Genomic DNA, 12,545 nt, shown 5'->3' on the forward strand with positions numbered 1-12,545 from the left:
ATCATCCAGGGATGTCATCAGATTGTCCATACTGCGCAGGAGTCAGGTACCTCACAGTGAGAGTCCCCTGTCTTAGTTTTGTACCTGAAATTTTCTGGTTTTGTGCCCTGCACTTTAACCATGAGTAAGCACCACACTGCTGCCCGCCTGTAACCCTGATCAGTTGCTGTACTTCCCATTCTTTATTCTGCAGGGTCCTGATGTAATGCTAGCAGACTGTCAAATCTCCAGACAGACTAGCACATAACATTTTCTTTTTACTTTCTCCATGACCTAAGTTCAAGTGAATTATCTAATCTATACTGAGATAAGGGACACCCTTCATCAGCTGTCATTTTGCAGTCATGACAGTTCATTTTTCCCTTATCTAATGCTTGGGTGCTTGGAAGTTTGGAAGATAGTGCTTGGAAATTAGAGACTTACAGTAAAAAGGCATCAGATCTATGCAGTGGAAATCTAGTTCAGATCAATATAAAGCTGTATTCCAGTTCTGGGAACAGACAACCTGATCATTGCAACACTTAAAACTAAATGAGAGAGAATGGCTGCTGTACGCTGGCTCCCCCTGCTGGCCACATGGTGTTTTAACTCCATAAAGGCTCACCGTTTTGAGGAACTGGACTTGATAGCAGAAGGATGGAGGTTTGGCTCTCATATGTGGGCACTATCATTCTACCCTTGAGCTCAGAGGTTAGTTTCAGCTGTGTGGGTTCATATACAGCTTTATAGACAGATAACATTAAAAAGGTGACCCTGTGTAGCACGTCAGATATGCCCATCTTTCTTGATGGCTGCTGTTTGGGGATTTCAGTGTAGTTGTCACTAAACTAAACAGCCGCTCCTTTCATGCAATAAAAGTGAGTGTCAACAGAAAGGGAATGTGTTCAGGTGTCACACATTTCAAATCAGCCTCTAAAGTTTATTACCACAGAAGCACAAATTGAAACAGCTCCCACTGGGCCTAAGCTAGCACAACTTTACAAGTTTCAACAACCCCCAACCTCCCCCTCCACCTCCATCTCTGTGTATCTGTAGCGAAGGGCGAGGGCGAGAGCAGTCAGCCTGGCTCTTTGGTGTCGCGGTCAAAGTCGCATGGTTGGTACCCTGTAGACCCGGGTTCGAGGCCGGGTGGGGTGACTGCTCTCGCCCTTTGCTACAAATGGTATCAGAGTGGGATGGCTTGCCGCGAGGCCGTTGGAGGTGTGCCCAGTGTGTGAGCTGTATGAGGGACCCCCAGGTTCAGTTGACCCTGGTGTGAGGGACCCCAGAGATGGGTGAAGCACAGTATGAGGGACCCCAGAGATGGGTGAAGCACTGGTGAGTGGGGCACCCTGGGATGGGAGAAGTACAGCAAGAGAATGTGTGAGGGATGCCATGGTGCATGAAGCGCATGGGTGCTCTTCTCGAAGGGGAGTGCCATCACTACGGTTGAGTATGCGATCTGATCTCTTTGGCGTCACGGTCAAAGTTGCATGGTTGGTACCCCGTAGACCCGGGTACTTCGCTATAGTATCTCTGTGAATGCCAAGGGTTTGGCAAAAACAGGATCACTGACTCCAAACATCTGTAGAGCCTTGGTGTTGCTTTGTTGTGATGTCACATTTTCTGCCAAAGAATGTTACAAGCAAAGCCATTTTTTATTCTCCATCCACAGTTTCCTTGACTTAGTGCTATTATGAATGTTCTCAAAGCTGTGATGCAATGATGACTACTTTGTCCCTCACTCCAGCGAAAGCAGCTCCCTGCAGATGCAATGCGCAACACACGGCTGACCAATCTTCATCCACCCCAACCCTGACCTCCATGAGCTCTTTGGCTGGAGCAGAAGGGGCGTGGTACAACATGAGAAATAAAATGAAATCAAGCTGCATCAGCATTATGAGGCCTGCCACGGTACAGGCCTAGGCACAGAACAAGCCTGCAGGCTGCATGAACCCTAGGTTTAGTCTGTCTAAAAAAACAATGTTGCTTACTTTACCCAGCACGAAGTCTCATATAAAATGAATTGTTAGCCCTTCATGAACCCTATTTGGTTAAATGAAGACAGCTGTATGTGTGTATGCTGAGATGAGTGTGGCAGTGTAGCAGCATCATAGAGCATGTATTCCTAATAACTAATTGTGAGTGGCAGTGTAACATAGTGGTAGGGAGCACGACTCATAACCAAAAGACTGCAGGTTCAAATTCCCCACTGGGGCACTGATGCTGTACCCTTGGGCAAGGTACTTAACCCAGAATTACCTCAGTAAGTACCATCTTGTACGTCCCTCTGGATAAGAGCATCTGCTAACTGACAAAATGTAAATGTAAATAGATTCAACAGACATATCATGGGCAATGATTATCATTATCATTATAACTGGTCAAAATAATTCACATTCAACTGTATGAAATTTAAAGAGAGCAACAATATGCAAGACAAGTTGTTCATTCATTTTTCAACAACTAAAAGCAGAGTACAGCAGAAAAACAACAATGCTACAGTAGTCGTGGCACAGATAAATGTCCAGAGATGTACACCCAATATCATGCAGTAACAATGTCATATAATCACAAACAACTTTCTAACTGAAACTAGCTAGCCTTTCTGCAAGGTCTTTGTCAAGGCCAAGCTGGTTGTGGAAGTCAGTCAACCCTTGCTTATCACGAAGAGGCACCTGAATGTTATCAGGCAGAGAAAACTGCTAATGCAACGGCAGCAGAAGCAGTCTGCCATGTTGCTGTCTGTGCCCTTACCTCCTTTGCTTCCTGCTTCAGGTCCACCACATGCTCTGAAAAACAACTACTGCATATGAGCATATTCAGACAAAGCAGAGCAGCAAAACTACTGTAGCTTCTTAAACATACATGTATATGCAGAGAAGGCAGAACAGCACTCTCTTGGGTGAAGTCCAAACAAAGTCTGAGGTGCCTTTATTCAAGGTCCTACCCAAATACCATCACCACACTCCTTCCTGTTGCATCCTTAAATTTCCTGGCCAGTTAGGGAGACATCCTTCATTTGAGTCCACGAGTCCAATCATGATGTGTGCATTCAACTGCATTAGTGGCTTTGTGATTATAAATTCTCATGACCTGGTTGTCCAGATTTGCACCTGTTCTAATAAGTGAGTGTTTCTTCCAACTACATGAGGTGTGATGTCTACAGGAGGTTGATCTGTGTTGACATTGAGGTAGATGAGGGAAGCATGTGAGACTACCAGGTGACAGAATGAATTCCTACCCAAAGTAGCCCTTTCAGTCCATGTATGTGCATTTATGGGACGCCTAGGCGGTGGGTGAACGTTTAAAATAAAGTTGAAAAGAAACCTGTACTTAAAACTTTGCTCAAACCTCAGAGCAGTACATCGCTATGCAGCTGCAAAGAGTCCTGTGTAGTGTAACGTGTATAAAAACTCAGTACACATCCCTTTTCTATTAGAAAACAGTTTGGTTGAAGAGATCCCTCCACAGAGATTTGTGTAGCTTTTGTGATATGATACAGTCTGAGCTCTGTGGACAGAGAAAAAAAAGACTGTATCATGGTTGCCAGGGTTACAGCTTTAGAAAACCTCCTGCTTGTGCATAGGACCGGAAGTTAAAAGTTAGGCAATAATGGCGTGGTATGACGTTTTGTCAGGAACGGGGATCAGGACACAAACGCGGACCACCGGGTAAACGTAGCCAAGCGTTTAATTACAATCAGCGGGCAGTTCGTCGTACAGGGACAGGCAGGGTTCAAAAACACGGGGAAGCAGTCCGGGGGCAGATCCAGGATCGGAAGTTGGGGCGGGCAGAGTCGGTAACCAGGCGGGCGAAGAGTGTCAGACAGGTTGAAGTCGGCGGGCGAAGGACGAAGTCGGGAGACAGGCAGGATTCGGCAAGCGGCAATCAGATTTTAGGCTTATACTAGAGCGGGGACGAGACAGAAAGAAACTTACTGAAACGAACTAGCAACAAGACAGAGACACGCAGGGAAGATATAGGGCTGGGGAGACGAGGAGATGGGAAGCAGGTGAGCAGGCAGGCAGGTGCAGGCAATGAGGGAATCAGGTGGGCGGGGACCCGGCGGGGAGCAGGGCGGGGCAGGAACACAAGGAAAACAAAAGCACAAGGACAGGGAAAACAAAAACACTGCGGCTTAAGGGGGCGGAGCCCTGACACGTTTCCCCTGACTGATTGATGCACAATGATTGAGAGGAGGCTGATCAGGTGGTAGTGGGGGTGGGGTGATTCTGATGCAGAGAGGGGTCAAAACATGGTTGCTGAATAATTCTTGGACACATATATATATGTGTGTGTGTGTGTGTGTGTGTATATAATGTGTCAGAAGTTGTTTCTCAATAGGTGCAGTGTAATTATCATCAGTATGAGATGTGGCTACAAAGTATTCTGTAAATTGAAATGTAATTTTAATTGTTATAGATTTAAATTTTATACTGTAGATCTACAATTTGGTTTGGTGACACAGTTTAAATATCTCGTGATCCACCCATGGGTGCTGTCCCAGACTTTGAAAAACAAGTGTTTACAGTGTCTGCTCTCCATTTCAACTTTCTGCTCCAACTGAAAGCTGTTCTGCACTGCCCTGGAAGTGCTGAGAGACTGTTTGTGTCTGCAGGGGGGAGGAAGATATGTAGGGGACAAACGGGTGATGAAGAACGGAGGGGTGAACCTGTTTGGGAAGGCGCAGCCTTTTGATTTCCCAAACCATCAACTCTGACCTTGGACGGCCGCTAAATGCCACTCCTGAGACAAGCACTCATTATGTCCCAAGTCTTCACACTTTTAATCACCGTTGTTTTTGTTAAGGAGAATACACACGTGCACACTCCGGGTTCCTCCACACATCATTCGCAAGCAGTTGGCTAATTGCAGACATTGCATTCAGGACCATGTTGCTCAAGCTCCCTCCTTCTGGGTTTGCCATGAACGCATCAATGTATGTTTGTAGTAAACCTTCTGCAGACTATACTGGTGGCCTGGTATCTCTCCATTTCAGCGATCCACTTTCTGCAAGCAGGGTGGATATTTGCTCATGGAGCTGTGGTCTCTTGACCCCACCCAAACCCCCAAATGCAGGGTGGTGTGAGTATGAAAGTGAAAGTGTTCACCAGTGAGGAAGAGGTGCACAGTGTCTTGAGAACCCAAAATGCATTTTGACTGCACTTATCAGTGAAGTCAGAGGATTGAAAACTATTTTGGTGGGCCAGTGAAACAGAGAGAGAGCAGAGACAGAGTTTTGTGTTCAAACTTTAGGTTTTGTTTTACGGAAGTTGTGTTTTTTGTGCTCGGGTTTCCATTTATATTCAAGACATTTCTTGGGAGCCATTCAAACACAAGGGTAACAAATTCATCTTTGGTGACAGAAGGGCTAACATGCTGTTTTTTAGAATTACATTGAACTATATTTCTGCATCAGTTCATTGCACTGACCCCACAAACACCTTATTGTTTGTAGTCTCTCAGGCTAGTGAGAGTGATTGCCACACGGAAACATTGTGCTTCCATACAAGTCAGATACGGAAAAAGTTATAACATATGTGTTGAATAAATATAAAAATGAATGAAAGAGTCAAAGAGGATGGAAACATGATGCTCCTCGGAAAGAGCAACTGGCGTGGTAGGTACAGAAAAAAAATTGGACAAGTAAAGGTGCTGTCATTATTCCTATGCATGCTTTGAACATAGGCAAGCTCCTGTCCCTTCCTACACCTTAAATAAGACCCTTCATTACTGTGCACCATCTCCTGAACCCTCACAATAGAGGCCACATGGGAGAAGTCACACAATGACTGCATGGTCACATGTCTGTGGCATCATCTTGACATTTAGCTAAATGCTAATTTACTGTGAAATTAAGTCAACATAAATAAATCCCTCATGACAATGCCATAAATGAGCCATTATAATGGTGCACCATTGACCTGATGGCCTGGACTGTCAGTTCAGCAATAAGGAAGTGTAACCTTGTTTTAATAATGACTGACCCATTTGAAATGGTTAATACTCACCAAAAGTGTGTGGTACTTCCATTGGATGCCACACTAAACTGTGACAACCACCGCCATTCTCACCATTCTTATTCAGCATTACAGGAAACAAATTAAAATGTCATTTCAGGATGTCTCACTTCATTGGTACGGAAGAACTTGGCACTTCTTGGACCCAAGAGCTCTGTGTGTGATGTCATGACCTTGTCTTCCAGTGATGTTACTAGTACTTGCTAATCTGTGTTCTCTTTGTGTGCAGACCTCTAGTGGCTGATTGTTTATTGAAGCCACCTGAGAGCAGTGGCTGATTGCTTATTGAAGCCACCTGGGAGCCACCTGTGGTGTCTCTCTGCCTGCTCATTTGGCTCCCTGGCCCCCAACAGCCTCAGCTCAGGAGGAATTCATGGGGGAGGGGGGGGGCTGTGCTGGTAATGCTGCCAATGATCCCCCTGTTGGTAAGATTGGGTATTGCCTACCATGTGCCAGTTACACAGTGATGTTCATGCTATTCCAGCCTTTCCTTTCAAACTTGGTAAACTGAATGGTCCAGAATGGGGGAAATGTACAATGCATACCTGACCTGACCCTCTGGCATGGAGAAAGGATGGAAAAAGAGGATGATGGAGGACATAGCTGAACTTCATATCAGTGCCAGCCAACATGGCACATATAGAGTCAAAGGACATGAAACCTGCGAGTGTTGCCATGGCAACCAGACACATCCTGGAGGGAGCAGAAGCAGGCACAGTTCCGTGTGAGGGCACGCAGTGAGCCTGGGGGGGTGGGGGGGGATTACTGCTGGCTGTGGTACTCATCTTTGTTTTCCTGTTCATCATGCAACTGGCCAGCTCAGCTCAGATGTCACATGGTAAAGCTCCCAAACGTCTCTGAGACAGCTGATGCAGGTGACTAGGTCCTCAAGGGTGTAAGAGCAGCCAAGGCCACGGGATGCTCCTGACAGCATGAGGGGGTGGAAGGGTGAGGGGGAAGGAGTGTAATAGTGTACTGCAGTTAATTTTACTTGCTTATTAACTTCTTTTTTATGGAGTATTAATCTATTGATGATTTCCTGTTGAATATATTTGAATTTAACTTTGCTTCTTTCCCCAACTATACATCTGTTCACAATTTCAACTGTTCTCTCTCTCTGTGTGTGTGTGTGTGTGTGTGTGTGTGTGTGTGTGTGTGAGTAAGAGAGAGAGATATCTCTTTCCTGAGACAGATGTTCAAGCACCACCAAGGGTGAGTATAAAGTATGAATGGGAACATACAGCTCAATGTTAACAGAGGAGAGGCACAGTGAGTTTATTTTAGAACAGCTGTTTCTTTGATATGACAACCCACCCAGTCTGACCTTCAACACCCAGTACATGCTTCTCCAGGGATGAACACATGGCCCTTCACGGATCTTCCTCAAATGTATTATCTTTGTGGTTTTTTAGGAATAATGAACCACATGAACTAAATGCTGAGCTTCATGCCGAGCTCACATGTAGTTAGATCATTTCTGTCCATATAATGGCTGAGATGAGATTGCCCAATTGAAGCTAAATATATCTTTGCTGTGAGACTGTCTTTCCTATGCAGAAAGCAGTAAAGCTTTGTTGAATTATGTTGGTGCCCTTTGTGCAAGTGAATATTGTGACTTTCACATTTGTTACATTTGACTCTGACTGCCTTAATTCAAAAGGCTTCCATTTCAGTCTCATCCAAGACTATTCCAAAATGCACTCTATGAAAAATGGCTAGCATGGCATTTATTAAAGAAATGAATTGTGACTGATGGCTTGAAAGTGAGGGACTGCCACTTGATGCATGTTTTGATATTGTGGGAGGAGAATGAGGGTATGTTTGTCTTTCACCTGGGTGGTGTTCAGTTGGGGTGTTTTTCAGTTTTATTCCTGAGTATCACATGCTTTGGCATGCAAAACCCAACTACTACACCCACACCAAAATTTTCTGCTTCTAGAGCTTGTTATGCATAGGTATCACTATGTCTTTCCCCTCCCTGGGGTTCTTTATGCACATATAGCCTTTTAAAATTCAGTTTCAGTTTAGTTTCAGTAGTTACATACAAGCCCAAACTAGACTTCATCTCACTTTATTTAATCCGGTACATCATGCTGAGAAAAAAAATATATATTTTCCAAGGGAGACCTGGCCAGGTCTTTATACAGCAGGATATATCTGCTCACGACCAGTGTAATTCACAGATCTAATGTCCATCTTGTACATTTACCTACACCGATGACGTGCAACTCTTCCTGTCATTTCTGCTATCTGACACACAGGTTTCTGCACGTATCTCAGCTTGCCTAAAAGACATTTCATAGTCGATGGTGGACCACCACCTGAAGCTCAACCTGGCTAAAACTGAGATGCTTTTCATCCCATCCAAGTCCTCCCCGTTTGAAGTCCCTCAGCCTAGACTCTACAAGCCTTACCACCAATAGGTCTGTCAAAAGCCTTGGTGTAATGCTTGATAGCCAACTATCCTTCTCCTCTCAGGTGGCAGCAGTGAGTCCGGCTTGCAGATTCTTCTTGTACAATATCCGAAGGATCTGCCCCTATCTCACTATGTACCCATGCTTCCTGACAAGTTCAAAACCTTGGTGCTGGCATACAGGACACTGAATGGGACAGCCCCTCATACCTACAACCCCTCTTCAAACCCAATGTTCCTTCAAGATTGCTGTGCTCTGCATCTACAGGGCAACTGAATGTCCCAACCTGACGGGGTCGCTCTTCTCAGACACCATTCCTGCCTGTAATGGTCCCTCACTGGTGGAATGAACTCTCCACAGAGGTTCCGACCTCCACAGAGGTTCCGACGCAGACTGAAGACCCACCTCCTCAGGCTGCATCTCGGTCTCGCTTCAATCCCTACCCCCTAACAACTGCTACCTCTAGTATTTTATTTTATGTGTAGTATTGTGATGTGTTTTGATTCTGTGTTCTAGGGACTGTTGTATCGTAGTATCCTTGGCTTCTGTCAGACTGCACAAGTGAACTTGTGGTAGGGCTTGAATAGTGTTAAGCTCATACTCACTGGTCTGGGAGTGTTGTTAGCTTGGTGTGACACTGTTGTTCATTTAAATTTGAATGGATACACTTATGTTCTATTGTGATGAAAGTGGCTCTGGATAAGAGTGTCTGCTAAATGCGTGCAATGTACTGTAATGTAATGTACAAGTAGCCAAGGCAGAGTGTCCACGACCCTTCAATATCAATATATCAGTGACAGATTAGATTAGACATGTACTCATGTACCCACATATTGATGTGTTTTTCATTGCATGGCTTTTTATACACTTTATATTCTACTGCACATTGTTGCATCTTCTCTCTCCCTCCTTGAGCACAGTGCTAAAGGACCTCTTTGGTTTACTGGTAAGGAGAGCTCAGTAACAGTGGGGATGAGAGGCTTGAGGTAAACATGGGGCCCCGACACCAACAAGAGATATAGTCTGATGGTGGACGAAGTAAGGGGACACAGCTGAAAGAATGAGGAGAGTACACCCCTGTGTCATTTCTCTTCCTTTTCAGGCTAGACAGGTTAGAGGGAGAGAGGAGTCTAATGTTTCAGTGTGCACCCTCCAGAGTCCAGCTTGATCATGTGTCTCGTAGGTATAGTTACAATGTTTACTCAAATACTGTTTAAGGCTACAGTACCAGCATAAATCTTTAGATTAAAATGTCTGAATACGTTTCCTATTATCTTCATCAGGTGTGTCCAAACTTAACTGGTACTGTACGTACACAGGTTAGCTTTTACACACATAATCCATTTATACACCTGGATATTTACTGAGGCAATTGTGGGTTAAGTACCTTGCCCAAGGGTACAGCAGCAGTGTCCCTTTGGGGAATTGAACCAGCAACCTTCCAAGTAGGAGTCCTGCTTCTTATCACTATGCTACACTGCCACCCTAATAATTACTGATTGCATACAGTCCGTGACTAGCACCAGCTGCCTTGTCCTAAGACAAGCCAGACAAGGGATTGACTGCAGCATGCCAACATACATTTTCCTGCACTATCAAAATAAACTTCAGTTTCTCATTATCTTAAGAATCACATCCTGCATCATTATTACATAACATTATTGGCATATAGCAGATGCGCTTATCCAGAACGACTTACATGACATTTCTTTTTTTTTATAATGTTATCCATTTATACAGCTGGATATTTACTGAGGCAACTGTGGGTTAACTACCTTGCCCAAGGATACAGCACCAGTACCCCTGTGGGCAATCAAACCAGCAACCTTTTGGTTAGAAGTCCTGCTCCTTAAACACTATATTAGAAATTTCCATTTTTAGTAGTGACTGGAAACAGTCCTACAGGAAGTAATAAATAACTGCATGTAACCAATGAAAATACAACCACTATACAATCTTCATTCAAGCTGAATGTGTACAAGAACTAGGACACTTCCTTTGTTCTTCAGACAACTACTCTGGGTTCCTCTATACTTGTCGAAGAGTGCTCTGTAATAAAGTGGGTATGCTGACACCTCCTAGACAGGTTGAAGTTTTTTTCCCCACAATATATCCCACTGTAGCTTTGACTGACCAGTAAAGTTCATACAAATCACACCACAGCATAAGTAAGCCAAACCTTGTTTAGGAGAGAGTTGGACCCCTCCCCCTTGAAGAGCTGTGTAGACCCTGGTTTTGTGCAGAACCCCATTGAGGAACTACTGAACTAGTGGCTTCCATTTTGGTTCAAAAATTTGGCTCAAAACATTCCCTTTATTGGAGAGTCACAAAAATACATGCAGGACAGAAGTACAGGTATAGCGACTCAAGACTGAGCTAGAACAGGAAAGGCAGAACATAAACAGCAGTGAATACAGGTGCAAGCAGTAACTAATTAACACAGGTAAAACACATTAACTAAATTAGATCACAAGGAAGTTATGTGTTCCATTTAGTGTCCAACCCAGGAAGCAGCAGCTGCATGTTGACTTACAACTTAACTTTGACGTTTGCCTCATTTTTGTCCTTCTTAGGACACTTACAAATGGAATAGAGCAGTTTCCATTTATACTGAAATTTTGTCTGAGGGAAATTTCTCATTTAATTTAGCCTTTTTTTGTCATATTTTGCTACATTACATGAATTTACAATGCTCCTTGTTATTGAACTGTTTCTGCTATTTTACTTTGGTGCAGAGCCAGTCTCAGTAGCGGGAGAGGGGTCTATGTTGGCATGCTGATTATAGACAGGAGGGACAGACATATATTCTCATCCTAACTGCTCAGCAGAAAGCATCCAAAAACAGAGCAAACTTACTACAAATTGCTGCAACTTCTACATTCCACCACTGGTTATTTTAAATATGAAATTATATTGTTAAATGACATTAGCCATACATTAACTAACTGTTGTTAACTAGCTAATGATAACATTATTGTTGGCTAAAAGTAGGGGAGAAGCGGGGCGAAAGTAACACTTTCGTTTTCTCATAGTAGAATGATGATTGACACACATCCTAAGGGTGAGTCTAAGCACACAATTGCTGCCCCCCCCAGTCTATGGTTACCTCTAAGCATCCAATTGCCCACATTTTAGTCCAATCTCAATCTTACATTTACATTTATTTATTTAGCAGACGCTTTTATCCAAAGCGACTTACAAAAGTGCATACAGCAAGTATAGCGACAGTACGGGGACAGGATGTGTACAGTTCCACAATGAGACAGTTCTCAGCTGAGAGCAAGGTCTGTTTGAGGACACAGTACTATTAGATTTGTACAATTACAGCCTATAGGGCAACTAATGCGATACACTTTCAAACGGCGGACTTCAGCAACTTCGAACGGCGCAATGAGTGTCAGGGTAAAGGCGGCAACAAGAAACAATTTAAGAAGCACAATTTAGAAAGCACAGCAATTTACAACAGCACTGATGGGGGGGGGGGGGGGGGGGGGCAATTGTGTGCTGAGTCAGTCCAGGTAGAGTCTGAAGAGGTGTGTCTTCAGGCCCCGTCTGAAGGAATGGGGTGAAGAAGCTGTCCGTAGCGAGACAAGGAGTTCGTTCCACCACTGGGGAGCGATGTAGGTGAAACGCAGATGTCTGGCAGAACGAGCACCTCCTGCCTTGACCATGCAAGGAGCGAGGCGTTCAGTTGCTGCTGCGGTGTGTAGGGCTGGATGAGTTCTTGGAGGTAGGCAGGGGCTGTCCTGTTGATTGCAGAGAAGGCGGGGGTCAGGGTCTTGAATCTGATCCTGGCAGCAACAGGAAGCCAGTGGAGGGATTTCAGCAGGGGAGTAACATGGGAGAATTTGGGGAGGTTGAAGATCAGTCGGGCAGCTGCATTCTGGATGAGCTGAAGAGGCTGGGTGGTGCATGCTGGGAGGCCTGTGAGGAGAGCGTTGCAGTAGTCCAGTCGAGGGAGAACTGTGGCCTGGATAAGGAGCTGCGTCGCGTATGTTGTCAGGAACGGACGAATCCTCCTGATGTTGTGGAGGAGGAATCGGAAGGCCCGAGACGTGCGAGCAATGTACTCCTTGAAATCCAGGTTGCTGTCAAGGATGACGCCCAAGCTCTTTGCTGACTGAGAGGA

This window comes from Megalops cyprinoides, chromosome 19 (assembly GCF_013368585.1).
Source record: "Megalops cyprinoides isolate fMegCyp1 chromosome 19, fMegCyp1.pri, whole genome shotgun sequence".
Classification (NCBI taxonomy): domain Eukaryota; kingdom Metazoa; phylum Chordata; class Actinopteri; order Elopiformes; family Megalopidae; genus Megalops; species Megalops cyprinoides.